Source organism: Doryrhamphus excisus, linkage group LG2, assembly GCF_037039965.1.
Source record: "Doryrhamphus excisus strain RoL-2023G ecotype Guam linkage group LG2, RoL_Dexc_Guam_v1.1, whole genome shotgun sequence".
Taxonomy (NCBI): Eukaryota; Metazoa; Chordata; class Actinopteri; order Syngnathiformes; family Syngnathidae; genus Doryrhamphus; species Doryrhamphus excisus.
This window is the reverse complement of record NC_136358.1, coordinates 23683304-23695483: the sequence shown is the minus strand read 5'-3', so window position 1 is coordinate 23695483 and position 12180 is coordinate 23683304. Positions and strand designations below refer to the sequence as shown.

General features: G+C 42.1%; 1 long non-coding RNA gene across 1 annotated transcript in view; it reads right to left on the bottom strand.

The window, feature by feature from the left end:
• The window catches only part of LOC144896138 (uncharacterized), a 61902-nt gene that overhangs the window by 20184 nt on the left and 29538 nt on the right, over positions 1–12180 (bottom strand). The gene's annotated exons all lie outside the window — the stretch shown is intronic.

Sequence of the window (12180 nt, the reverse complement as noted above, 5' to 3'; positions counted from 1 at the left end):
CTCTACCAAGACCCAAGACCACATATGTGTTTGTGGGTCTCTGTTTTACAATGACTAAAAACCTAACTTCATTTTCTTTAATCCATGATATACCTCCACAGGTTCACAAATTCAAATTCACAAAAAAATCTGATCCAATAATTGCTAGCCTGCAAATGGATGAGGTAATCGATGATATACCTGAAATGACACGGAAGGATAATCCCTGAAAACGGAAAAAAAAATAGGTTCATGTTTACAACACTGCCATGAAAACACTATCCATGTATCAGACATGGATGTAGAGGACTTAAAGACTTACAATAAAAATACATCTTCAGCATGATTACTGCTCAAGTTCCTATCGAGCAGAAGCGCTGGAGAAGCAGAGTATCACAGTACCAGTATACACGCTCACATTGACACTGCTAAACTACAGCATATCCTCAGTAATCCTCTTTCCGCCTTAATTGAATCTACAGTTCGAGTTGTTGAGTCTCAGTGCAAGGCCTACACGGAGCACACTAGATCAAATAGGGTGGTCCGTTTGTAATGGTCTCTACTATCATTTAGAAGAGATTGTGTGCAGTACTTTGATAACTGGATAAATCCTATGACTCTCTTTTCATGTCTGATCCTCTTGCTGGGGATTCCAGTCAACTGTCAGCCATGTAAACATTATTATTTTTTGCATTAAATGTTTCAGATCATCAAACAAATTTAACTATTAGTCAATCACAAAACAAGTAAACACAAAATAGACTTAAAAAAAATACCTTTTTATTATTAAGGGGGAAAAACATTCCAAGCCGTTTATGGCCCTGAGTGGAAAAAGTGACTTTTTCACACGATCACAAACACCCTCTTATTGTAGCTCAGGGATTATTTTTTCTTTGCAGCAGTTGCAGACACAGGCTGCACGGTGCTCAAGTGGTTAGCGCGCAGACCTCACAGCAAAGAGACTCGAGTTCAATCCCACCCTCGGCTGTTTCCTCCCACATTCCAAAAACATGCTAGGTTAATTGGTGACTCCAAATTGTCCATAGGTATGAATGTGAGTGTGAATGGTTGTTTGTCTATATGTGCCCTGTGATTGGCTGGCCACCAGTCCAGGGTGTACCCCGCCTCTTGCGGTGACAGCTGGGATAGGCTCCAGCACCACCGCGACCCTTGTGAGGATAAGTGGTAGAAAATGAATGAATGAGTTTCAGCCACAGTGTGAGTGTTCATATGACTCATATGAAGGCCTTTTCGCCAAAAGGGGGCGAAGGACCGGGGATGTTGACAAGGGGCTTGACAAGGGGTCCGACCCCAGAGGGTCGGACAGGCCGGGGACATTGAACCCCCCGCAACCCCCCGTATGGGGGAGGCAAGCGTTGGGTACCCCGTCGCCCCCACGAAGGGGGAACCTTGGGTTCCGGGGGGACCTATGGGTTCCGATGCCACGAATCTCGGGCACGGAAGAGGCCGAAGCCCCGCCGAGCCCCAACGTACCGTTGGCGGGGAGCCGTCGGAACGCAGCCCCACGCCGGACCGGAGGGGTAGGACCGAGAGAGAGCCCGGACCTAAACCCCCCGCCGTACATGGGCGCGCCCACCGTGCCCTCGCGCTGTAAGAGTGTGGGGCTATGCGGACGAGGCCGAAGCCCCGCCGAGCCCCTCACCGGGCCCAGGGCTGCGGCGGCTCGGGCCCGGACCGTGGGGGGGATGAGACCCCTGAGCTCGACGGACCATTGGCGGGGCCCCATCGGAACGCGGCCCCATCGGAACGCGGCCCCATCGGAACGCGGCCCCATCGGAACGCGGCCCCGTCAGAACGCAGCCCCGTCGGAACGTGGCCCTGCGCCGGACCGGAGGGGTGGGACAGGGCCGAGGCCCGGACTTAACCGGGGGATGAGGCCCCACGCGCCGGACCGGGGCGGTGGGAGCGAGTCGAAGCCCGGACTTTAACCCCGCGCCCGCCGTGCCGTTGCCACCTCGCCTCTCGCTCGAGTGTGTGATACGCGAGGCCCGTCGGGTGCTTGGTCAGGGTGTAATAAAAGCATCTTGCCTCTTGTTGTGGATCTTAGTGTGTCTCTAGGGCCAATGTAGTTGTTGTTGTCAGTTACCATAAACTGAAGCAAATCTTAAAGCTTACAGAGAAGTGCCCCCACCCCCCCCTTACAAACATGGCCTCTAAGAACCATCATTTTGTTCTCAAACAATGTCAAAAGCCATCTTCTGAAGACTTGCTTGTCTGTAAAATATGCACCATCTGTCTGCAGCGGACAGAAAAAACATTCACACCAGCTATTAGTTGTCAGTGGTGGTGGGGGGGGGGGGGGTACAATCATCATTTATGCTTCAACCAAATAACTCAGGGTGTCATGATTATTTATAGACGCTACCTCCTGTCAGTGTGAGATGGAAACTGAGTTGATGCACATGTATGGTCCACTTTGACATGATTTAGACGTGTTGGTCAGTAACGCCTGTCATCTACTCAGCTTGTTGGACGACACACAGTCAGCAGTGACGATGGATACAATGCAGGCGTGGGAGTTTACTTTGGTTAATATGTATGTGGATATTTATCTATAAGACATTGTTTTCTCACTATATTTTTATAAAATCACAACCACAATTATTTTACAGCTAGGAGACCCGAGTTCAATTCCACCCTCGGCCATCTCTGTGTGGAATTTGCATGTTCTCCCCGTGCATACGTGGGTTTTTTATCCGGGTACTCCGGTTTCCTCCCACATTCCAAAAACATGCTAGGTTAATTGGTGACTCCAAATTGTCCATAGGTATGTATGTGAGTGTGAATGGTTGTTTGTCTATATGTGCCCTGTGATTGGTTGGCCACCAGTCCAGGGTGTACCCCGCCTCTCTCGTCCGAAGACAGCTGGGATAGGCTCCAGCACCCCGCGCGACCCTCGTGACGATAATTGGTAGAAAATGAAAGAATATTACAACTTCCAATAGCCATTTTTTTCTTGAATATTTCAATGTTGTGAATAGTGTGCAGGCCACACAGCTAGGAGACCCAAGTTCGATTCCACCATCTCTGTGTGGAGTTTGCATGTTCTCCCCGTGCATGCATGGGTTTTTTATCCGGGTACTCCGGTTTCTTCCCACATTCCAAAAACATGCTAGGTTAATTGGCGACTACAAATTGTCCATAGGTATGAATGTGAGTGTGAATGGTTGTTTGTCTATATGTGCCCTGTGATTGGCTGGCCACCAGTCCAGGGTGTACCCCGCCTCTGACCCAAAGACAGCTGGGATAGGCTCCAGCACCCATCCCCCCTGACAAATTATGACTTCAGATAAACAATGACTGTTGAAGAACTTGCGTCTTAGTAGTAATCCACGATCATATTCCTGCCAAGGTCTTCCATGTACACTGTGTGAATGGGATAGCTCTTTAATTTATCTTTTCTGATATGAGCAAAACACATCTCAGCTGCTCAATATCTACTTTCTGACCTACTTGTCCAGAATAGCACCACTCATGCTCGGCGTCTCCACCTTTCAATACCTTCATGGATGAGCTTTAGCTCTATGGGTTGCTGGAACAATGAGTATTTGACCTTTATACAAGATTCCACCAACAACTGATATTTCCTTTCTGAAGTTCAAGTATGCTGGAATATATTTCATAAATTGACTCTTTGGGTCTGGCAATCCCTGGAGGACTGTCTCAGTGAGTTCGTGTTGCATCATTTGCTGTTGTAGCTTTTCATTTGACACAGGTAGGTTAAAAATCACTATGTGCACCTGAACTGCTTTTTATTTATTATGCGATTACCGTTTTTTTAAGGTTAATACTGGTTGCCCATTAAAAAGGATAACAAGAGAAAAAAATCAATCCGCCACCTACAGAGAACATACTAACTCCTTATTTCTAAAATCACAAATACTTCAACTTGCTGATATAGTTCATCTTCAAACAGCTAAAATAATGCATAAGGCTAAAAATAACCAATTAGCTAAAAATGTCATCCAATACTTCTCTACAAGAGAGGAAATATGGAAATATGGGCTAATAACTATAAAAGCAGTCTTCATTCACTAAATGTACTGCAAAAAAGGTCAGTAAGGATAATTCATAATGCCGCCTACAGAGAACATACTAACTCCTTATTTCTAAAATCACAAATACTTCATACTTGCTGATATAGTTCATCTTCAAACAGCTAAAATAATGCATAAGGCTTAAAATAACCAATTAGCTAAAAATGCTATACATGCTATAGAGTCACCTCTATACTTTATCCATTGTTTCCAATACATTGCAGGAACTCGAGATGGCCATTTGCTAGCAAGTTAGGGAGCTAACCAGTTGGCCTCAAATTATTTTTTTCTTAACTTAAAAAGCCAAAGACTTACCACTTCCACACAGAATAAGAAGACATGGCATGGTTGACTTCATGACTTAATGCAATTTTAAGGTAATGTAAGGTAAGGTACTGTAAGCAGGGATGATAAGGGATAAGGGAGAGGGGAAGATACGACCGCCTTTGTTGAGAGAAACTGTTACATTTGTAACAGTTACAACTGTTACATTTGTTCACTTCCTGCTTTCCATAATGCAATTTAAGGTTTCATTTTTTTTTTAATAATATACCTCGTACCGAAGTAGGAGGTGATATGAGCATCCAATGCCATAATGGGTACCATAGTAAGTGTCAATATAGTGATATATATAGCACATCATGACTGGTTCAAGACTCTTCATCCTTGTATTTAGCAAACATCAACTGCTTGTATTGTTTCTTGAATTGGCTCATCGTTGTGCATTGTTTGAGGTCCTTACTCAATCCATTCCATAGTTTGATTCCACATACTGAAATGCTATGGCTTTTTAATGTAGTCCTAGCATAGAAGTGTTTCTTCCCTGAGATCATATTTCTCCTCTCTTTAAGATTTGTTTGTAAATAAAAGTCTATAAAGTGTACGTTGATTTGGTTTGCTTTGCAGGCGTGAGGGAGCAAGGGCAGTTATCATTTACTGCCCCCATGTCGCTTCTCTTTCCTATGATAAATAGCACTGTAAAGGTCCCCTTGATTAAAGTGCAAGTTGTTATACAGCAGCCTGTTTTCTTTTGCATCATGTATCATATTTGAACAAGAGGGAGTCTGGCAGTGAAGCAGAGACTAAATCAGAACCAGTATGATGAAAAAGCTGTATAACAGCAAGTGATGAGATAGTGTTTCTTGATATGGCAATCATTGCCACTGACGACAAAAAAAATGGTTTGTCAATGACAACATTCAAATAATGTCTGTGAGAGAGTGCATTCAAAACGGCTCACTTCCAAATGCGCAAGGCTCATTATCTGAAGCATTAGCATCGTTTAACATAGGAAAGGGCGGAAATTAAGGAATATTCGATTTTCCACACGGTACAAGTTACAATTGACGGACAGAAAGTGAAAACCAAAAATATTCATTTTCTACCGCTTATCCTCACAAGGGTAGCAGGGGGTGCTGGAGCCTATCCCAGCTGTCTTCAGGCAAGAGGCGGGGTACACCCTGGACTGGTCGCCAGCCAATCACAGGGCACATATAGACAAACAACCATTCACACTCACATTCATACCTATGGACAATTTGGAGTGGCCAGACTTGAAGTTACTGGTAGTAAGGCTAGAAGTTTAGGAGCAGACCCTGGACTGGTGGCCAGCCAATCACAGGGCACATATAGTCAAACAACCATTCACACTCACATTCATACCTATGGACAATTTGGAGTGGCCAATTAACCTAGCATTTTTTTGGAATGTGGGAGGAAACCGGAGTACCCGGAGAAAACCTCCTGAGTGCCTGGGGAGGTTTTCTGGCCATGCCCAGCTCTGAGGCCGTAGACCTTGCAGCTGGCCTGGGAAGGCCTGGTGGAACGGAGGACCCCAAAGTATGAGCTTCCCTTGTGAGACTGCTGACCCAAATGGCATAAATAAATGGATGGAATCCAAACAAATCTAAGGTTGACCAGCATCTCCTTCAAGGTTTTGCTGCACCATATCACTGTTCCATATGACCAAGTGCCGGGTGCTTGGTCGGATGCTAAAATCACCCTTTCAGACAATTCCTGTAAGAGATGTTTTTCTCCATCATGTCTCCATCATCAAACACAAGAAAAATTTAGTAATGGTAATGGTTTAATTTCATTTGAACATGCATCAGATTACAATTGAGTGCATCCCATAATCAGTTCACAGCTCCACATGTCCATAAGGAGTAGGAAGAAGCAAAGCTTATTAAATCCTACCCCTCCATCTGGTATTTTTACAATCAGTAACTGTTACATTTGTTCACTTCCTGCTTTCCTAATATAGTTTAAGGTTTTTTTTTGTTTTTTCTTTGTCACATACCAAAGTACGAAGTGATATGAGCATCCAATGACATAATGGGTACCATAGTAAGTGTCAATATAGTGATGTATATAGCAATCAGTAACTGTTACATTTGTTCACTTCCTGCTTTCCTAATGTAATTTAATGTATTATTTATTTATTGTTTTTTAATTAATTTTTAATTATCTATTTTTATTTTTATTTTTATTTTTATTTTTATTTTTATTTTTATTTTTATTTTTATTTTTATTTTTATTTTTATTTTTATTTTTATTTTTATTTTTATTTTTATTTTTATTTTTATTTTTATTTTTATTTTTATTTTTATTTATTTTTTGTCACGTACCGAAGTAGGAGGTGATATGAGCATCCAATGACATAATGGGTACCATAGTAAGTGTCAATATAGTGATATATATAGCACATCATGACTGGTTCAAGACTCTTCATCCTTGTATTTAGCAAACATCAACTGCTTGTATTGTTTCTTGAATTGGCTCATCGTTGTTTGCATTGTTTGAGGGTTTTACTCTTATTAATTTGAATTTCTACTGAAGTGGAAGATGAAGCCAATGCATCAAAATACCTTCACAGTGCTGCTGATAAATACTGAAATAATACTACATTGGATTGAATTAATGATCCATTTTTCTCCACGCGGTTTGATCCTGCTGCAAGCCAAACACCTGTGATTGAAGCATCAGAGGACGGGGGGGGGGGGTTGGTGGTGTGTTGAAAAGGATCAATATGGAACAAGAAGAAGTTACATTTGCAATTTGGACTGGGTGGGCATGCAGACCCCCTTCATTTTTTTTTTTTTTGCCTACCTGAAAACAAAAGAGCAATTCATAATGCTACCATAGCTAAAGGGACAACGGTCACAGAGTTACGTCGCTCAATTATAGACGGCCAACATGAGAAAGTCCGTCACTTGAATGATTCAATTGCATGGCACATTAATCAAAAGTGCATTGAGCTGAAATGTGCTATGTCTGAAAGCATTTCATCCCGAAACATCTGAGACCGAGGATATAAAAAGGAACATGCTACGGGGGTGTCTTTGTATTCAACTCACCGACAAGAGTATGAAACACACAAATGGTGGTGGTGGTGGGGGCCATGGGAGGGGGGGTGGTGTCACTGCGGATCATGTTAGATCCAGCAGGCACTGACTTTGAACACCATGACTACTTAATATTCCTGCAGCGATAACTAAAGTACATGGATGCACTCCTCTGAGTTACCTGGAATCAGACCAGCAAGCTAAGCCACCCATAAAGCACCTTTAAGTAAATCAGGGACTGTAATTGGCTTGTTTCATGATCACATTCTCCCCCTCTTGCTTTATCTTTAACATTGTTGACACGGTCTTGATTTATGGTTTAGGAAAAAATGGAAAATAATAAGTCTGAGGGAAGAGACTGACAAAGTGGAAGATGGAGATTTAGGATCTCTTTAATGGAAGCAGATATCAATGTTGTGTCCTCGTTCCAATACAATATTTCACACTTGCTTCAGATTTATTTTCACTGTTTTTGCTTGAGTGGGTTGAGTTGGCGAGTGTGTCCAATTAAAGTGGAAGGGATAGCATTCAAAATGCTTAAAAGTTAAAAAACAAAATAAAAAAAGAGACTGAAGACTGAATAAAAAACAATGCACAAAAGCAAGCTTAGGGTCCTGGAAATCTAAATCAGCTAAAATAATGCATAAGGCTAAAAATAACCAATTACCTAAAAATGTCATCAAATACTTATGGAAAATATAGAAATATGGGCTAATAACTATAAAAGCAGTCTTCATTCACTAAATGTACTGCAAAAAAGGTCAGTAAGGATAATTCATAATGCTGCCTACAGAGAACATACTAACTCCTTATTTCTAAAATCACAAATACTTCATACTTGCTGATATAGTTCATCTTCAAACAGCTAAAATAATGCATAAGGCTTAAAATAAACAATTAGCTAAAAATGTCATCCAAAATGTCTCTACAAGAGAGGACAAAATATGATCTGATGATATGATATGATGAGATGAATATGAAATATTTCAATATTGAACAAAGCAAAATTTGTTCTCAATCAGAAATCACTCCACACTCTTTATTGCTCTCTGGTTCTACCATATCTTACTTATTGTGTGGAAATATGGGCTAATAACTATAAAAACAATCTTCACTCGCTAAATGTACTGCAAAAAAGGTCAGTAAGGATAATTCATAATGCCGCCTACAGAGAACATACTAACTCCTTATTTCTAAAATCACAAATACTTCAACTTGCTGATATAGTTCATATTCAAACAGCTAAAATAACGCATAAGGCTTAAAATAACCAATTAGCTAAAAATGCTATACATGCTATAGCTTTATCCATTGTTTCCAACACATTGCAGGAACTCGAGATGGCCATTTGCTAGCAAGTTAGGGAGCTAACCAGTTGGCCTCAAATTCATTTTTTCTAAACTTAAAAAGCCAAAAACTTACCACTTCCACACAGAATAAGAGGACATGGCATGGCTGACTTCATGACTTCATGCAATGTTAAGGTAATGTAAGGTAAGGTACTGTAAGCAGGGATAATACAATAATAGTGACTGAGGAACTAATGAGTAACTAATGAGGAGCACATTTTTAGTAGTGGTTCGGGTTGGGTATTTACTGCCTTAATTTTGTGTACTTTATTATAAAGTGTGTACCAAGTCAAAGACCACAGTCTTTAAAAGCCAAAATCTTGGCAAAAAGGTGGATTGAATGTGATTTAGTGTCTGGTATTCACACTGTCATAATCTCTTTATGGCAAAGGCACAAAAGCTTTCTCTCTTTGAACGTTGGCGGGATTGTTGAGCTGCATGAGAAAGGCTTCTCAAAGTGGTTGGACGCAGTAAGACTGTCATTTGAAAGTTCTTCAAAAGGTCCGAGCAACACCAAACATGGGACATTAAAAGGTGGAAAAATGGTCCCGATGGCTTCCAGCATTACTGGCATGACAAGGAGATCCCACCTGAGATGGTTTCCACATGACTCAGTGGAGTGGGCACTATGATCTGGGCTGATTTTCTCCTTCAATGGAACAATGGAGGGCCATCAAATGGCATATGTTGAGGTGGAGATGTTGCCTACCTGACAAAGGACTTCTTCCAAAGGAATAACCTCGATCTTTTGGAACATCTTGCATGTTCTCTGATCTAAATCCAATTGAAAACTGAGCATTTGGAGAATTGAGAATCAGGAATGGATTTAGTTGAGAGACGAGACATGCTTACTCGGCGCTACCAACTCCTCCATACTCCAAACTCCAACTCAGCCTCCATACCCTTGAGGAACAGTTGCGTCCAGTGCAAGGGTACTGGTTTAAACCGTTCTATCATGAGTGGGCATGGTTGTGACCCCTGCATAGTCTAAAATCAATACTTTTCAAGGGGAGCAGCAATGAAGGGTTCTGACAAGAAGACAGCTGAGATAGGCTCCAGCACCCCCTGCCACCCTCGTGAGGAAAAGCGGTAGAAAATGAATGAATGAATGAACTTCAAGTCTTGATCAGGTCTAATATAAAACAATGACAGAAGGCAGGAGGATAAAAATTGCTAACTTTGTGCCCTGTAATGATGATGACATGGTGTGTGTGTTGGAGAGATGGGGACAGAGAAGGTGGGTGTGGAACCGAGGAAACATGTCTGGGATTTATTACTGCCTGTGGGCATGGCAAAGCTGAGAGAAAAAGAGACAGCAACAAACAACAACAGAAATAGAGCATCGGCGGACAGGGGATCTCATCTATCCAGTCCCCAAACAGCAAAGTCACTCATCTAATAAAGTTTGGTTTATTCTCAGTAAAAAAAAGTGACGGAAAAACAAGACTGCAAAATAAAGGGACATGAAAAATAATTAAAGTTAATTTAATATAGATGTGGTCGAGTGGTTAGCGCGCAAACCTCACAGCTAGGAGACCAGGGTTCAATTCCACCCTCTGCCATCTCTGTGTGGAGTTTGCATGTTCTTCCCGTCCTTGTGTGGATTTTCTACTCCGGGTACATGCTAGGTTAATTGGTCACTCCAAATTTGGAATTTCACAGTTCCACATGTCGAAAAGGAGTAGGAAGAAGCAAAGCTTATTAAAACCTACCCCTCCATATGGTACTTTTACAATCAGTAACTGTTACATTTGTTCACTTCCTGCTTTCCATAATATAGTTTAATGTTTTTTTTTGTTTTTGTTTTTTGTTTTAATAATGTTTTCATTCATTCATTCATTTTCTACCGCTTTTTCCTCACGAGGGTGCTGGAGCCTATCCCAGCTGTCTATGGGTGAGAGGTTGGGTACACCCTGGACTGGTGGCCAGCCAATCACAGGGCACATGTAGACAAACAACCATTCACACTCACATTCATACCTATGGACAATTTGGAGTCGCCAATTAACCTAGCATGTTTTTGGAATGTGGGAGGAAACCGGAGTACCCGGAGAAAACCCACGCATGCACGGGGAGAACATGCAAACTCCACACAGAGATGGCCGAAGGTGGAATTGAACTCTGGTCTCCTAGCTGTGAGGTCTGCGCGCTAACCACTAGACCACCGTGCCGCCCAAACCTAATGCAATGTCGGCTAAAATCTGTGTAGTTTTTAATATTGAACTGGAAAGCAGCCTACATCTCCACTTTGGGATATAGTTTATAACTTATAAATATTCTGAAGTGAGGCCACGTTTTATATTGTTTAGAATATGGCCAATAAAAATTATAATAAAATGAAATGTGGACTGCAAATGGCCCCTGGGCCGCATTTTGATCTTAAGTATATTTGCTGCCATGGTAAAGCACTCTCTGTATTTGGTATTGTGAAAAAAAGCGGGCAATCGTGACTAATAGAAGACTTAGGAAACAAAATGTCGGTTGGAAGCTTTATGAGAAGGATGGAGCGAAGAAAATGAGATCCCTCCTTATCGTGTGCTGCAGTGACCATTTCACTGATTTTTATCTTAATTGGTAGAGAGGTTCGCTCTGTTAACTTTTCTGAAAACTGCTGTACCTTTTTTTTCTGGCCTCAAGGGAGGTCTTTTCTACACATATCTTTGGAATTCAAAGTCAGTCCCGATTGAATGTGGAGCCAAGCTACCGTGGTGTTCCCAGCGTCAGCGAGTGACGGACTTGAACAGTTGCATTTGTGGTAATGACCAAGAAGCTGTAGTAATTGTAGATAACATTCATTCATTCATTTTCTACCGCTTATCTTCACGAGGGTGGCAGGGGGTGCTGGAACCTATCCCATCTGTCTTCAGGCAGGCGAGAGGCGGGGTACACCCTGGACTGGTGGCCAGCCAATCACAGGGCACATATAGACAAACAACCATTCACACTCACATTTATACCTATGGACAATTTGAAGTCGCCAATTAACCTAGCATGGGGCGAGAGGCGGGGTACACCCTGGACTGGTGGCCAGCCAATCACAGGGCACATATAGACAAACAACCATTCACACTCACATTCATACCTATGGACAATTTGGAGTTGTGGTTCCACTTATGGCGCTAATGCACACGAAAGCTGCTTGCCAACCGCCAATAAACAACAGAAGAAGAAAAACACCACAAAGAAGAAGAACACAGTCTGACAACTTTCCGTTTGAGCGGGTACAAGATACCTCAATCGGATTGGGGAAAAGGAATATTCCACCCCTGTGAATCCGATAATGGAATATTCGGGTCCATGTATACATGGCTAATGAAAAAGAGAGGCTGACAACATGTATGATGAAATAATTTTGAGGCCATTAAAGACAACATGAGTGGTTTTACTTGGTAGGTTACTGTTTAACTTGTCAGAGGGTACAAGATACCTCAATCAGATTGGGGAAAGGAA